Source organism: Antedon bifida, chromosome 9 (assembly GCF_963402885.1).
Source record: "Antedon bifida chromosome 9, ecAntBifi1.1, whole genome shotgun sequence".
Lineage (NCBI taxonomy): Eukaryota > Metazoa > Echinodermata > Crinoidea > Comatulida > Antedonidae > Antedon > Antedon bifida.
The window spans coordinates 17,632,657-17,645,244 of record NC_136234.1 but is presented as its reverse complement, the minus strand read 5'-3'; the positions used below and the strand labels follow the sequence as shown (position 1 = coordinate 17,645,244).

General features: G+C 33.6%; 1 protein-coding gene across 3 annotated transcripts in view; it reads right to left on the bottom strand.

The window, feature by feature from the left end:
* LOC144852524 (muscarinic acetylcholine receptor M1-like) overlaps positions 1-12,588 on the bottom strand; it is a 74,955-nt gene that overhangs the window by 53,566 nt on the left and 8,801 nt on the right. Inside the window, exon 1 of one of the 3 annotated variants that reach the window (XM_078710374.1) lies at positions 12,387-12,460. The exons of 1 other annotated variant lie outside the window; for it this stretch is intronic. The gene's annotated coding sequence lies outside the window, so the exon portion shown is untranslated. Of the gene's footprint in view, positions 1-11,674; positions 11,706-12,386; positions 12,461-12,588 lie in introns of those variants that run through there. One more of the 3 variants, XM_078710375.1, reaches the window with a different exon arrangement.

Genomic DNA, 12,588 nt, shown 5'->3' with positions numbered 1-12,588 from the left:
CGTGTCCAGTCATAGGTTATATTTATGAAAACAAAGACGGAACATAAGCTGATCTATCCTGAGTGTGCTTAGATAATGTTTTTATTTAAATACTTAGAGAATGTTTGTGTTTGAGTACACGGTATCCAGTTGGTTGTTTGTTAAGGTGCTATGAAATAGCATGAAAGTTCACAGTAAGAGGATATGTAAAAAAAACAGGAACACATTCCTGGTTGATATTTAATTTTATTTTATTTCATGAATTATCCCTTTTAAACATGATCATACGTAATAATATGAGGCGATACGATGCAAGTCATCCTTTAAATGGCTTTAACAAAACTTTAAACCAATCATATTCAGTTTCTCATGCATGAATGATTTTGTAATTAAATAGACGAGTTACAGTAATGTTGTATTGCTGGTGGTGGGGAAAACGCGATGCCTCACGACCGAAAACTTAGACCTATATGGGGATGCGGATACAGATTTTTCTTAAATACCGTGTTTTTGTTTTGTTTTGTTGTTGTTGTGAAACCCGTATTAATTAATAATAGTGCCCGATATTTTAGCGTTTAAATATCTTTACCTTCTAAAATCATATTTCATTAATTATTTCTACATGCGGTATAACATATAATGTTAATGTTATCTAGGAAGAAACATCTCTTTATTTTGTCTTCGTCTTCCGTTTATATCCCTTTCTCGTCTCTAAAGTATCATAGTAATTTTAATATCCGTTTTTCATTAGCTCTGGTATTTTTTTTATTATAGTTCAAGCGTGTTTAAAGAAATGAAATTATTCCGATGAGTATCTTTTTGGACGAAACGATCGAATCATACATTTCTCTGATCAGAACTCTCCTAAAATAAACGAATGAAAGTTCAATCGAAACGAAGGCCAGAAAAAAAATGTATTCTATAGATTAAACTAATTTAAAATAACTGACGTTATAGGATATTTTAATCAAATCAAATATGAATGTAGATGTTATTATATATATCACAGAGTGCACTTACATAGATTGGGATAAATTAAATTAAAAAATGTTTTCCTTACGACGACGTCTGTTATAATAATAATAATAATTTATCGTTATCATCTAAAAATAACCAAACAATGTTTTAAGAACGAAGAAGATAATTAGATAATTAATTAACAACAATAATAGTGACGTCATGTATTCTGTCGTACTTTGCAAAGCTCTGTCTACACTATCAAACTAGTTTGACAAAAATGTGTGATGTGCCCAAATATGGTAGTGATATGCCCAAATATAGTAGTGATATGACATCATCATGTCCCTTTATGGGCAGATCACATTTTTTTGTCACATAAAGTTTGATAGTGTAGGCAGAGCTTAACACCTGTCGCACGACGATTTTTACAGGGCGACAGTATTATAGGTTTTCATTACGTTTATGTTTGAAGTCATTATTTTTGATTTCCGATATCCATTTGGTAATCTACAGTAAAAAACGACATGATTAGGCCTAAACTAATTATTATTATTATAAAGATAATTTATAATAATCTATTAAATCTAATAACTAACTAATTCCACAGACCTTATTCAACCAATCTGTTAGGATACTGTAGGTAGATCTAAAAAGGGGAGGAGAGGATCTGACCCTCGTCTAAGTTTAGCAAAAACTACAAAACATAGAACATTAAGTTTAATTCAGAACTTCATTTTACCATGTTTAAAGCTCTGTCTACACTATCAAACTAGTTTGACCAAACAAAAACCAAACCAAATACGGTAATGATATGCCCAAATATGGTAGTGATGTGATATTACGTGTCCATATATGGGCACATTATATTTTTTTATAGTGTAGACAGAGCTTAAGCCTTTGTACAACATGTATGCATTACCCGCACATAAAACGCAGATGAAAAGCTTGCCGTCACATTTAATGCAACATTTAATACTTGATTATTATTGAGCATGTGTGTTGAGACCTATATTTTTACTTTCACATATAATCTGATGAACTTTTGGCATCGTGCTTTTTCTGACCGTGAATTGCGATCCAACCCCATTTGTATGAACAATTTGATTATAAATACTGTATCTTCATCAACCGGATAAACCGTGTGCTGCAGGGGAAGGATCCAACACAAAAAATGAATTAAAACGTATCGGTAATGCTATAACGATTCGATCTGGTTTATAATATAAATAAATAATTATAATTTCGTTAAGTTATTAGCTTAGTTAGGCCTACATATACAATAAGCAGGGCTTTCTCAAATAACGCATCTGATAATTATTAAAGCTTTCGATACTAAGATAACATGCATTCCAGACCAAAGTTTGTACCGGATTATATTATGAAAGGTTGAGTAAAAGTGGGGGATTTTATTCGAATGGAACTTCTGTTGATTAAAATAATTTATTTCAAATCTGCGAGAATTAATTAATCTCTCTTGACTTTTAATTATAAACGTAATGTAATGTAATTTTGAATGTAATTTTTTTCTTTAAGAAATTGTTGTAAATGGGTAGATAGATAGAATGAAATTAATTTCCATCTTCTAAATATTTTATACATATATCTACCATCTATGCTTCAGGCGTGGTATCGCCTGCTGGGATAAATAGGTCAAAGGTAACAATCCAACAACAACTGACACAATTCTGAACAAGACAAGTCACGTGATCTTCAATTCCATCTTCTCTTGTCCGACACCTTCTAACCAACAAAACCTGTGCAACATACCGAAGTTAATTAAAATCATTGATACAATTAAAGATTGCAATTATACATCGCAGACATGCAGTGCCCCCTTCACCGGGGTGCCCAAGCCTATCAGAATCTGATCAAGATAAAATGAACAGCCAGGGGAATTAATTACGCACATTACTCGGTGTATATAACTGAGTTTAAATTTTACGTGGAACTTAAATTGTTAATTTATTTACTAATTATAACTTAATTAGTAAATTAATTGCGAAGGATCTGGACATAGTTTGTTTCAAGACATCGAACAAACTTAACTGAACCGATTTTGTTGTGAGACTAATCTTATCTGTATCTTTGTACTAAACTATACGACAGACAAAAAGAATAGAGCCAATGTTATCTTTAAAAATCCCTAACCTTAGATGATACAGGCACCACTCGTGTGATACACATGGGATGCTGTATTACGGAATTGTCTATGATACCGGTACTGGGCAAATCGTTTAGCATGTGGAGATACAGCACTGACAATCTGGTAAATTTAGTGACACATTGACGACTGAAAGTTTTATAAATCAGTAGTTTTCGAAGAATTCATAACGAAGGACCAACGGCTTAAAGTCTCATTCAGTAATCGCTGACGTTAACTTAAAACTTAACATAAACTGTATAATGACAACTAATCAACGAAAACCAATTATACGATTTTACAAAATGAATGAAATCAATGGATACAGAGTGTCGCTCGAGTTTTGACATATCTGATGTTGATACATTACTATTTTTATCTGACGAATCTTCACAAATCATTGTCGGATGAATTTTAATGATTTTATCAAATCTTGAATGTTGTAAACGAAAATTTATAGTGTAAATGTATTGCCTGAAAGGATTTGCAAGAATTATGTTATACTGTTTAAATATTGCCTTGTTCAGGGAAGAGTGAAACTATTTTGTAATAATTTCACTCTACCCTGCCGTATGTATGCACTTGGATTGCCATATATTGAGGCCTTGTTCGACAATACAATAGAAGAGTAAGCCTAAAGCTCTCTACACTATCAAACAAGTTTGATAAAAAGTTTGATCTGCCCAAATATGGTAGTGATATTCCCAAATATGGTAATGATATGACATCATGATGTCCATATATGTAGACAAGGCTTAACATTTACTCTTCCCTGGTTCGTCGCGACGGTCAGTGATCTGGTAGTGATACTTCTGAGCTTCCTATTTACAGTCTGTACAAATTATCTTACTATCGCCATAGTCACGCGCATACTGTCATTAAAATACAATATTTAACTCATCAGTTTTGTATCATATTCTTACGTTATGAAAAACAAATGAATCATGGCTAACATATGTTATTTGTTATCAATTTTTTAGGTCGGAAATTAACCGATCGAGTTGTGCGTATATTTCAATTTCGGAATCGGTGAAATATATTTGAGTGAATACCATTATTGACGATAAAAAAAGAAGAAAAACCAATATTAATCCTCCAAAAGGCGTTCCATAGGTCCGTTAACATTATACTTTGTATTTTAAAAGCAAAAGCGTACGAGTTAAAATTAATTTATTTTATTATACAAAATAAAATATCTAAGTATGCGGAAGAAGACACATTGTTTTCAAAAATTCCATTAATACATGACAGAGCCTAATTAATCGAAACACTTTTACTATCATTACTGTCTCTTACTTTTCAAATCATTTTTTAATACATCAAAAAAAGTTACCTTACTGCAATTTGCACCAAGGCCGCTGTATACATAATTCACACAAATTGTCATCACGGAACTTTACATAGCTAGTGATGTTCGATTTGAGTTAAAACATCCGATAATTTATAAATTATTACCAACATTTTAATTCTCAATAGCCATGGGTCCTCTTTTGATGCCTATTAGGAAATATAGAACATGTGTGAAAATGACGAAAATGCATTTTTTATGCAAAATAAACACTTTGATAAGGCCGTCATAAGAGTATTGTGTATTAAAATTTTAAAGGAAAAATACCTCTAAAGAACCTCGGTAACAATACACAAAAGAAATATTTTTTGTTTTCTGAAAAAGTTTGTATGATGAAGGAAGATATCTTACACACTTAGTTAATGAAATAACAAATCAAACTGTTACATTACTCAATTAGACTAAAACAAAACGTTTTCGTTTAAGAGATAATATTGTGGATTGTCATTATATCACTGACATAAAGTTGACACGTGCGTGCAAAAGACGTGTCGTTATCATCACAATTTAAACGCGCGCGTCGAAGTGGCTGTTGCTGTCGTCACTAACATTTGTACGCGCGCGTCGAAGTGGCTGTTGCTGTCGTCACTAACATTTAAACGCGCGCGTCGCAGTGGCTTCTTTTTTAGTCACTACAAATTGAACGCGCGCGTCGAAATAACTTTTCTCGTAAAAGGCACGCGCGCGTGTCTTCACTGATGTTAAACAGGAAGAGGAAAATACAAATCCGCCAAGAAGCGATAGAAATGAGAATAGTATTATAGATGAAAAGTTCAGTATTTTTTTTGTTAAAATAAATTAACTGTAGATTAACCTTTTGTGTGATTTTGGAATAATTGAATGATGTCTTCTACCTTATCATTATGAAATGGAAATTGAACCTGAAACATTAACAGCAAAAATGTGTAAAACAAATTCCCTTATGCTATTACATTCACACATCCATTCCATGACTAGAAGTTTTCAATCGCTCCAATTCATTAACCACCGAATTTGAGTTGACCAATCACACGCGATAAGTTTGGATGTTCTATCGCGTTGTGACTGATCAAATTGTTTGCGCTTACGTACTTGTTTAACGACGGTTTATGAAAATACAGTGGATAAAGAACTCCTATTAAGTGGGAACACTTATTTTTGCCTTAAACAACTTAGCCTTATCTATTTATCTTTCCGCGCCAGTTTGCGGTAAGCTGTCGTCTGAACGTGTCGTGCCGCTGGCAGTAATTGTTTAGATATAATAATATATCTATAGTAAAAAGTATGATCTAGTAACGTTTATGTCTTGTCGTCGACAGCCTAAAAGTTAGAAATAGCTGCAGGCTCGAGACTGTCTCGTTTAATTCGCAGACTATCATTTCACGGTTTCGCGCGCCGAAGAGTGGACGATCTTAATATAATATTACCACGTGTCAAGTTTAGCTATCAAATGTGTTGGTTTTTGGACGTGACTTACACATTGGGATTGAGTGAGGATGAATTATTGATTTGCAGACAGACGGTTTCAATCATTGGATTATGTTGTATGGTGTTAATTTAATAGAATTCTAGACTGCGTCTGTGATTTATGTAGCCCGGGCATCAGTGAATTGAAGTTCTGTTTTCCTTGAAAATGACAAAATTACTTATGATGAAATTTTGTTGTAATTTGTGATGAAACTCTGTTCGAAATAATTTATCTTTAAAAAAAAGTATGCAGATTTCAATGAAATATCTTTTTTTAATTATAAAAATAGGGATTGGTTAATTAGATTATCATAAATAACAATAGTATAATACAGTCCTATAGACTTTTGAGACTAAATCGATCAAGGTTTAACTGTGTATAATTAAATAAAATAGAGAATTCTGCTTTAATTATCAGTTTTGTTTTATAGTTTCCATTCTGAAAGTAAGTTCATTATTTTAATGGCTTCCAGAAATATTACTTTAATTGAAAAATATGTCTACATTTTTTTTTTTTTGCATTTAAAGAAAGAAATAATTCATTTTTATATGTGAATACAGATGCTCCCGACGGCCATTGAAATAGAATATTGTAATGGTGGGATTATTTTTCGCTAATTTACCAAAGTATCTTAAATTTTCGTGTTTTTTTTCTTAAAATATTATACATTTTGTTTTTATTTGTATGGGCTTGTGTTAATGTGTGAATTTTTTGAAAATCGAAATCCATTTCAGGTCCACTTTCAATGAATAATTTAGGAAACCTAACCTAATTTATGTTCACTGGGAAAACTTCGTGAACCATCCCTTTAATAACGCACTAGAGCAACATAATTACAACCGGTTACAGTCTGCCACCTTCATCATGGGTAGGATATTCGCGCTTTTTTAATCGAATACCTTTCTAGAAAAACATATTAAGATGATATAAAGATGAGTAGTTAGCAGATATTGGAATGCTGGCTATGGGCCTAGGCATTCCTAGCTGTGTGTCGAAATGACCAGCTGGATTGATCATCACTTTCAAAATTCGTGCGAGATTAGACACTTGCAAAGCAGGCATAATGTGTTGTTGTATGGAAGCTGAGGAAGGAGTAGGTTATTGATGAGACTGAGGAAGGACGATTTGTTTTTGTACAGCGAGTTCCTTATTTCGGTTCATCGGGTATTGCCGGTATTTAGACGAATCCATGTTTTCAGACTGGACTGATATCTTCCAATATCGAATCGAAAATCATCTTTTCACTTGAACCATACCTCTTTTGGGTTGTTCAACGTATCACGGCATTATACACTGTCTGCTAACTGACTACTGGTCGCGAAATGAAAAAGTGACAAAAAAACTAAATTAGAAAATACAAGTTTCACTTAATTTGGAGTACGTTCATATGTTAATATTTTGACGATTATGGCATTTCATATCTGTTTCATACTTTGAGAGCGAAAGCGAACTCCATACTACAGCTGGTTTTCAAAAGAATGAGATACCTAATAAATAGTTAATACATTCCGCGAAGCTGTGAAATGGATAGATATTGTTTTTAACTTTAAATGCAAATAAAACATGGTTCTTGCGGTTCTTCCTATCACTTTTCGATATTCATTATATCTACAAAAATGTACAAAAATATTAAAATGTTTACTTTACTCAATTCACAAGTCAAGCCCCACAAACTATCTTTAAAGTGCATTTGATAGATTTGTAGACGTATACTTCTCTGGGCCTAGGATCATTAGTTCTTGTTCGAGAAGAATGCTACAGAAATCGGGCGATAATTGATGAACGCAAGCAAAGATTGAGTTGTTAATTATCACCATGCAGCTAATTGTAAAGCGGTGATTGTGTGTGATTAGTTGCTCCACATCGACCATAAGATCGCCTCTTCATCTTCCATCTTTATAAACATTGTCAGCGTTTAAGTAATATAACTGTATATTGAAGAAATATAGTTTCGGATGGTGTAGGACCTACTGTGCATGATGGATGATCAGTTCTTGAGATTGGAGGAGTGCCGTATCACATCTCGATGGTACCAAGACCTATATTATTGCTTATGCACAATTGATTCTGTCATGGTCTCTAACTTCAGCAACAAAAAAAACAGAATCACTTATTCGTTATTATTCATAATCGGTTGAAAAAAAAGCAGGTACTGTACAACACTCACGCCGCTTTCTGGGTCGCTTTCTGGGTCGCTTTCTTCTTATAAAACCTAGTATAGTATCCTCTTCTCCTTTATCATTATTCCTCTCTTTATCTTTTACTCGTATATATCTAGTTAATCTATTTTGAATAATATTTACCTCTTATACTAGTCTGGGTTCCAGGCGGAAAGATAAATATTTTGGCCCATATGACGTTTCATACGTAAACTACTTGTAAACTGTATTTGTATTTAAGACAAACATCGAAAATCCTCGAAATAACTACAGACTTGGGGCAAGTTTACTCTTATACTTACAGTGTATCTAATAATAGAATTGATTTTTCTACTAGATATAGTAAACAGGAAGGATCTACATTTTGAACATTCTGATCAAATTTAGAGAAGAACTTTCTTAGACTTCATATCCTTTACTCGTAATAATATATAATTAATGTACTTTAAATATTGTACTGTACTGCTGGCACAGTTTTTTAAAACTCTAATAATAGGTTTGTCAAATTTGATCAGAAAGTCCAGATTTAGATCCTTCCTGTTTACTATATCCAGTAGAAAAAAATCTAGCACATCCAAATTAATCAAACCTTATTTTCAAGAATAATGCAAATCTCAAGCTGAGCTAAAGATTAATGAGTGATAGCACAAATGAACGAATTAATAGTTAATTATAGAATCAGTAAGTAGTTTCAACAGATCCAGGTAATTAAACAAAATCCCTTGACCTCTAAAATACATATATAATAAAAAGTGTAGAAAATTCGGTAATAAATATACACATCGCAGTAGGCATCTAGGCAATAAAAGTAATAGGACTTCCACACGCAAAATCGCAATTCTGCGTGATTTTCTTAATGAAATAGAAAATGACAAGCTTTAAGGATTTTGATCTAATTCTGCAATTTATCTTCGAGTGACATTTATCACGCCAAATGCCATGGACGAGAAGCACGGAATACAGCGTTTGTTATGGATTACCAACTTCTAATACTTACGAAATTACTAGGTGGTCACACTCCCAATAAATGAATATTAGAGAATAAGTATAAGAGAAAAACAAAATAAATCGTCCTATTTAAAATTGTTTAAAATTAAAAATATACATGGCTGCAGTCGCGTGCTCAAGTTAATGATTACCGACCAACCGACCGACCGACAAAGTGAGCTGTAGAGTCGCGTTGCACGCACGCGACTAAAAATCGTATGGTAATTAATAATTTGTGCGATATTAGGCTGCTATACGTAGAGTGAAATATTATGAAGCAAAGGGGCCTCTTACCATATCCAGTGACCTCCCCCTTAAATACTGTAACTTTTGTTTGAATTGAGGGAAAATAGTCGAAATCTTCACCCACTCATCAACATAACTTATTTGAAAAAAGAGGCAATTTATACTGTCAGTAAGCCATGTGGGAGAAAGGTTGTAGTAGGCTAAGTAGAAAAGAAATTGCCGGTGGTGTTTATTGTCGCTAGACATGATACAGTACAGGAATCGTGTGGTGAATCGTGGTTTGAAAGCATGGCAGGCGTACACCATGTACGTGTTACCATGACCGATCTAATACGGCAAAGAACGAGAGACGGTAGTGCCAAAGCAAACATTGTCTGTTAAAAATCGTCGATAAGTTTAGCGCGTAATGTCACATCGATACCGTCAACGAACGACGCTTCTAGCCTTGTATATAATGTTGTTATGAGTCTCTTTTCTCCCACATACAGTGCTCATAAATGTTATTATTCACATAAATGTCATCTCTCTAGGTACATGTTTCTGCCAAGAGCAATTGGGAATTTTTAAAATTAAGTTAATTATCCAAGAAGATACAGCATAAATAATATTACAAATATGTATTGATAACCTATAAAATATTTCCGTCACCAGAATTCGAAGTTAATTTGTTCGCAAGTGTATTAATAATCATATTGGATAGACCAAGGGAATGTAACAACAGGATACTGAGCTCCGGAGATCAAAGGGTTTATCTGTGGCTGCAACACGATCAGTTCCACGCCCATACATACATTGTACAGTATACGGATGGTATTTGTCGCAGCCAGACATAAAGATCAAAGGATTGTTACGAGTTTCTATCTTGGCAAGGCTTGATAGACACTCTTCATTTAGGCCTAAGCTTCACTATAGTAGTCCTACTTCTGGATGGGTAACTGATTTATGTTCGTTCGAGCACTTTAAAGTATCTTGCGTTTTTTAACAATCAGCCGTGATTGATTGATGATATATTTCTTTGTATATCTGACTCGAACCACGTTGAGATTTTTGCTTATAAAGCAGGTGATAGTATAAAGGAAGAGTTTATAGAGAAAAATATAACAAAAGAAAAAATTACAAAATATGATCTTTTATCTGACATGACCCACAAACGTTGACTTAATTCTTGATCGAATAATAAAGTAATTATAAGAACAGGTGATAATATAAAGCCAGGCTTTGTACAAGGGACTGATATATAAAATATAGAATATCAACAATATATCTTAAAGGATGCGTTTAATTATCGTTTACAACATTCCAGTTACTCTCATTTATCAAAATATAAACATTCGGAAAAAAAGGTCATAATAAATTGTGAGTGACGTCACTACAGAGAGACGATGAGTTGATGCGTCGTACGACAAAACCATACCACATTCATATTGTTGGAAAAATAAATCGTCACGAAGTTGACACGCGCGCGCGTACAAAACTGTTATCCATCAGTGTTTAAACGCACGTGTCAGTTGATGTCTGATGTACCAAAATATGGTGGTAATATGCCTAAATGTGCTGGTGATATGCCTAAATGTGCTGGTGATATGACATCATCATGTCTATATATGGGCACAGTTATAGGCAAAGTTTGATAGTGTAGACAGAGCTTAACGAAAGCTATGATTTATAAAATCACATGTATGTACTGTTAGGATAAGATATTTAACGCAATGGTATATCTCTGCTATTTTAAGTACGTCAGAACTGTTTGAAATGAGGGCGTTACATGTTTTATAATCTAATCCGTACGTGGACAACGGATTATCCGAATGAGGTTTCGTCACTTTAAACGAGCGCTGGGCATCCTAAAGAGTTGCCATACTAAGTGAAATCAAATCTTTTTACAGCTAGCACATAAACATACACGTCATAGAAACAACGTTAAAAGCATAGAATGGGTGCGCGTAAAACACGTCATAAAACAGCGTTAACAAGATCGGAATGGGTGCGCATTAAAAATGTGTGATAGTTACAATACGGTGGTGTTTATGATAATACAGTATTATATTTCTCATATGATTTATGATGAATTACATTTTTTTTAAATAACCGTACTCAGGAATTGGGCTGCATGCAATAGTTCAAATGATCGATAGTGATGTCACAAACAGTAACAAAGTTCTGACGCGCGCGTACACGATTTGATATAACACTCCAGATACGCACACAAGTGACACGCGCGTTCAATTGTGGATGAAAAGTGTACGCGGAAGTACGCGCGCGGAAGTCAACTTTGAAACTAGATCTCAGCCGTTCATGTGTCGTGTCAAATGAAGTTCTCTTAACCAAACTCTATTAAAACAGAGATAAATTAATCAACTAAAATAATTCAAACATGTGACCTTTCGCTTAGAAAACGTGTATTTTACCGTTATAACCATTATAATCAATTTGGTCGGAATTTAAATCTGTATAGAAATGAAAAACATTGCATACATCAGACACATATAATAAGTTACCTCATAAAGTAAAACGAATTTATATAATCGATTACGATTTTGAATTTTAATGTTTTATTAAATAATAATAAATCATGTTCCCGTATTTTCAATACGTGTTGGGTGAAAGATTTAACTTCAAATTAATCATAGTTCACGATTTGGACAGGGTGTCATAGGAAATTTATATGTTTGTATATTATTTTGTATCAACACGATAAGGTGCCGTTATATATACATTTATATATAGAAATACATTTTCAGTAAAACAAATTGATACTACAAAGCATACATCAATATTTGTTATATCGTGCAAATATATCCATTAGACTCGCGTGTCACACGCGTTTAATAATCGAGCGACGTGTGTCACGGACAATGTAGGCCTACTCCAACATTTCACTTCCATTAACACGTAACACGGTCGTATAGGGCCTACCCCGCGGGTATGTATTGTAAAAAGGAGTACAAATAGGCCTAGGCCTATGTATGAAAATTTATATAACATTTTGAATTTCAACTCATACCAATATAAACAACACCCAAGCCCATGAAACAATATAGACAACAACACCTAGACCCATTTGTCACAAAAACTATTAAAACTGATGAAATAACAGGTTATAGGCCTATGCCTACTTACATTTTTTACGGCGTGATATGTTACCTCCAAAAAGTCAAAGCAATTACCATCGTACACCAGACGCATTATACGCATGCGTACTGTCACGATGAGCCTTGCATTGGAATGCTTTTTATGGATCATTGCGCCATATGTTTGTCTATCACACGTTACTGTTCTGTTTACTTACGAACAGTCCCAATATGTTACACCTGTAATGAAT